The sequence below is a fragment of the Penaeus japonicus genome, unplaced genomic scaffold (assembly GCF_977035675.1).
Source record: "Penaeus japonicus unplaced genomic scaffold, GWHDUDI00000001_assembly GWHDUDI00000039, whole genome shotgun sequence".
In the NCBI taxonomy this organism is placed as follows: Eukaryota; Metazoa; Arthropoda; class Malacostraca; order Decapoda; family Penaeidae; genus Penaeus; species Penaeus japonicus.
The window spans coordinates 22,477,683-22,482,682 of record NW_028234441.1 but is presented as its reverse complement, the minus strand read 5'-3'; the positions used below and the strand labels follow the sequence as shown (position 1 = coordinate 22,482,682).

General features: G+C 38.0%; 1 pseudogene across 1 annotated transcript in view; it reads right to left on the bottom strand.

Moving 5' to 3' along the window:
- LOC122248042 (uncharacterized) overlaps positions 1 to 5,000 on the bottom strand; it is a 203,449-nt pseudogene that overhangs the window by 184,124 nt on the left and 14,325 nt on the right. The gene's annotated exons all lie outside the window — the stretch shown is intronic.

Below are 5,000 nucleotides of genomic sequence, written 5' to 3'. Positions count from 1 at the left end.
ATAGTATATAAGTATATGTATAAATATATATATATCTATATAGGTATATATATTAGTATATATATATATATTAGATATATATATATATATATATATATATATATATATATTTATATTGATATTTTAACATACGTGGATATGTATATGTATTTATGTTGTGTGTATATATATATACATATATATATATATAATATATATATATATAATAGATATATATATGTATATAAAGTATAGGTATATATAAAATATTATATATTTTATATATATTATATATATATAAAATATATATATATTTACATACGTGGATATGTAAATGTCATTTATTTGTTGGTGTGTAGATAATATAAATGTATAATATATAGTATATATATATATGCGAATATAATATATATATATAGATGTATATAATTATATATATATGTAATATATATATATAGTGATATATTATATACATAGATATAGATATGTATAGATTATATATATATAGAGAGAGAGAGAGAGAGAGAGATGTGTTGAATGAGAGAGAAGAGAAGAGCGAGAGAGAGAGGAGGAGAGAGAGAGAGAGAGAAAGAGAAAGAGAGAAAGAGGGAGAGGGAAAAGCGTGCGAGAAGAGAGAAGAGAAAAGGAGAAAGCAATAGAAAAAGAACCCTAAAACAGCGACAGGGATAGTGATAACAATAATAAGTGTAATTATTACACGATGATAATAAATTTAGATAGACCAATAGTGACAACATGATAAAGCCAAAAATAACAGCATAAGAAGACTCTGTTGCATAAGAAGACTTTATTGCAACTTTATTTTCATTCATTTCAGTGAATACAAGATAACCAAAAACAAAATAAATAAATAAAATGATAAAATGAGAAGTTACTTAAAAAATATTAAAGAAAATGTTTTTAAGAATGAAGAATAATATTAATGAAATGCATATATAAGAGGAATGAAATACTGATACTGATACTAAAAATATTTATAATAATGCTTTACCTGATGAAACTCATAACAGAATTAATGATGATGATAATGATACAGATAACAACAATGATACTCATTACGAAAATAACAACAGTGGTGATGATGATAATAATGATAATGATAATTATAATAATCTATAATAATGATAATAAGGCTAATAATAACAATGATAATACCGATAAACAAACAAACAAACAAAATAAAATAAAAATACAAAATTAGATAGAAAAAAATCAGTAAAAAAAAAAAAAAAAAAAAATGAAAATCATTTGGCATAGAGACTCCCTCTCTCTCCAGGAGTGTCGAAAACAGGAAATTCAAACCAACATCGCTTTCTGATAAGGCTGATAGAGATAAGAGCTCATGACATGGCAGTGTGACAGCCACCTGCTCTGCTTGCTGGCCGTTGTTGCACACTTATTCATCACGTGTGACATGTTAAGCTCGCTTCCTCTCTCTGTCTCTTTTTTTTCTCTCTTTTTTTAAATATTTTTCTCTCTCTATCTTTTTTTTTTTCTTTTTTTTTCTCATCTCTTTTCTCTCTCTCTTTCTCCTTTCTCTCTCTCTTTTCTTTTCCTTTCTTCTTTCTTTCTCTTCTCTCTTTTCTCTCTCTCTCTTTTCTCTATCTATCTATCTATCTTTCTCTCTCTCTCTCTCTCTCTCTCTCTCTCTCTCTCTCTCTCTCTCTCTCTCTATTTCTCTCTCTCTCTCTCTCTCTCTCTCTCTCTATCCTCGCTCTCTCTCTCTCTGTCTCTCTTCGCTCGCTCCTCTCGCCTCTCTCCCCCTCTCCCCCGCTCCCCGCTCTCCTCTCTCTTTCTCTTCCTATTTACGCTCTTTTCTCTCTCTCTCTCTCTCTCTCTCTCTCTCTCTCTCTCTCTCTCTCTCTCTCTCTCTCTCTCTCTCTCTCTCTCTCTCTCTCTCTCTCTCTCTCTCTCTCTCTCTCCACTCTCCTCTCTCTCTCTCTTTCTCTTCCTTATTTACGCTCTTTTTCCATCTCACTCTCACTCTCTCTCTCTTTCTCTCTCTCTCTCTATCTATCTCTCTCTCTCCTCCTCCTCCTCTTCCTCCTACTCCTAATTTCTCTCTCTCTCTCTCTTTCTTTCTCTCTCTCTCTCCTCCTCTTCCTGCCCCTATTCTTCATCCTCCTCTTCTTTCTTTCCCCTCCTCCTCCTCTTCTTCCCCCTCCTCGTCCTTGTCCTCCTCCCCCTCCCCCTACCCCTCCTCGTCCTCCTCCTCCTCCTCTGCCTCCTCCTCCTCCTTTGCCTCCTCTTCTTCCTCCTCCTCTTCCTCCTCCTCCTTCTTTAATAAGAAATCACACAACAAGACGATAACACAACAAAACTACCCATCACAACAGCATTAATATAATATATCAATTTAATTATCTGATTGAATTATATTAATACAATATATTAATACGTTAACATTGATAGAATGTAATCATGACAACTTGACATCACACTGCACTAAAATAACAGTTATATCTCAGACAATAGTTGCAATAGGTACAGTTGACCAAAAACAAGATGACTTGAAACAAATATTGTGTTTTTTTCCAAAATTATATACACTGAAAAAGTAAATAAATGATTATAATGATAATGGCAGTAGTAATGATAATAACCATAATAATGATACTATCAGTAAGGATAATGGTAATAATTATGATAATAATAATGATAAAGATAATGTTAAGGGTAATGAAAATGATGATAATGATAACGATAATGATAATGATACTAATGATTATGATAATGATTGTAATGATAATAATATCAACGATAATAATGATGAGAATGATAACAATAGTAACAATAATAACAGTAATATCAATAATGATGATAATGTTACAACAAAAAATAAAAAACAAGATAACTAGTCAAAACCACGAATCTTTATTAAAAAAATAAAAAAAATAAAAAAATAAACAAGATCATAATAAGAAAAAACGACAAATAAACCAAAATACACCCCCGTCCAAAAAAAAAGAATAAATAAATAAAATAAAATAAAATAAACACACATTAGTATTCACATAGCAACCCCTTCAAAAGAGCGAAAAAAAAAACACATAGACTTATTTTCCTTTTTTTTCAAGCATTATGAGCAGGTGTTACAACAGCGCATCGTTTGGAGAGCCATGTTCTGCGGTCGAGTCGTTGCGGTTTGTTTGTTTGTTTGTCTGTTTGTCTGTTTGTCTGTGTGAGTGATCGGTGTCCACAAAGTGATGGATGTATATCACATGATCGGTACAGGTAGGTAGCTTTGTGTGTGTGTGTGAGGGGGAGGGGGGGGGTGTATGTGTGTGTGTGTGTGTGTGTGTGTGAGGGGGGGGGGGGTTGTGTGTGTGTGTTTGTGTATGTGTGTGTGTGTGTTTGTGTGTGTGTATGTGTGTGTGTGTGTGTGTATCTGTGTGTGTGTGTGTGTTTGTATGTATGTGAGAGAGAGAGAAAGAGAGAGAGAGAAAAGATGGTTTTGTGCGATAGATAGAGAGTGGGCGAGAGAAGGATAGACGGGAAAAGAGAGAGAGAGAGAGAGAGGGGAGGAGAGAGAAAGATGGTTTTGTGTGATAGATAGAGAGGGGACGAAAGAAGGATAGACGAGAAGAGAGAGAGAGGGAGAGATATTAATGTTGACCTGTATAGTGATATTCGCTCCCTCTAAATCTCTCTCTCTTTCTCTTTCTCTGTGTCTCTCTTTCTCTCGCCTCGCTCTATCCCTCCATCCCTCCCTCCTCCCCTCCGTCCTTCCCTCTGTCCGTCCATCTCTCTCCCTCCCTCCCTCCCTCCCTCCCTCCCTCTCTCCCTCCCTCCCTCCCTCCCTCCCTCCCTCCCTCTCTCCCTCCCTCCCTCCCTCTCCTCCTTCTCTCCCTCCCTCCCTCTCTCCCTCCCTCCCTCCCTCCTCCCTCCCTCCCTCCCTCCTCTCCCCCCTCCCTCTCTCCCTCCCTCCCTATAACCCTATCTCCCTCCCTCCCTACAACCCTCCCTCCCTCCCTCCTCCGATTTCTCCCTATCAACCCTCCCTCCCTCTTCCTCCCTCTCTCCCTCCCTCCCTCTTCCTCCCTCTCTCCCTCTCTCTCGCTCTCTCTCTCTCTCCCTCTCCCTCCCTCTCTCCCTCCCTCCCTCCCTATCTCCCTCCCTCCCTCCCCCCCTCCCTCCCTCCCTCCCTCCCTCCCTACAACCCTCCCTCCCTCCCTCCCTCCCTCACTGTTTCCCTATCACAGTGTTATTCGCCCGAGCTAATATTTACCTGTATGACCTCAAGCCTCCTTGTTTTCGAGTTTACAACCTGTCCTCGTTTCTCTCTCTCTCTCTCTCTCTCTCTCTCTCTCTCTCTCTCTCTCTCTGCCTCCTCTCCCTCTCTCTCTCTCTCTCTCTCTCTCTCTCTCTCTCTCTCTCTCTCTCTCTCTCTCTCTCTCTCTCTCTCTCTCTCTCTCTCTCTCTGTCTCTCTCTGTCTCTTGTCCTTTTCTTTCATCCTCTTCGTCTGTTTCTATTATTATTGATATTTGATCGTAATCATCATTGGTATAATATCTATCTCTCTATAGCTTTACCAACAATGTATGTCTCAGAATCTAATATGAGCTGTACAAATCATTTAGGCATAGTTCCTAAGCCTATTCATGTATACAATATATATAGTATGAATAAACATATCAAAATCAAATCAAATCTATCTCTCTCTCTCTCCTCCCTCTCTCTCTCCATCTCTCTCTTTCTCTTTCTATCTCTCTTTCTCGTCCTCTGTCTCTTTCTCTCTCTCTCTCTCTGTCTTTATCCTCCTCTCTCTCTCTCTCTCTCTCTCTCTCTCTCTCTCTCTCTCTCTCTCTCTCTCTCTCTCTCTCTCTCTCTCTCTCTCCTCTTTCTCTCTCTCTCTCTTCCTCTCCCTCTGTTCTCTCTCTCTCTCTCTCTCTCTCTCTCTCTCTCTCTCTCTCTCTCTCTCTCTCTCTCTCTCTCTCTCTCTCTCTCTCTCTCTCTCTCTCTCTCTCTCTCTCTCTCTCTCTCTCTCTCTCGTCCTTTT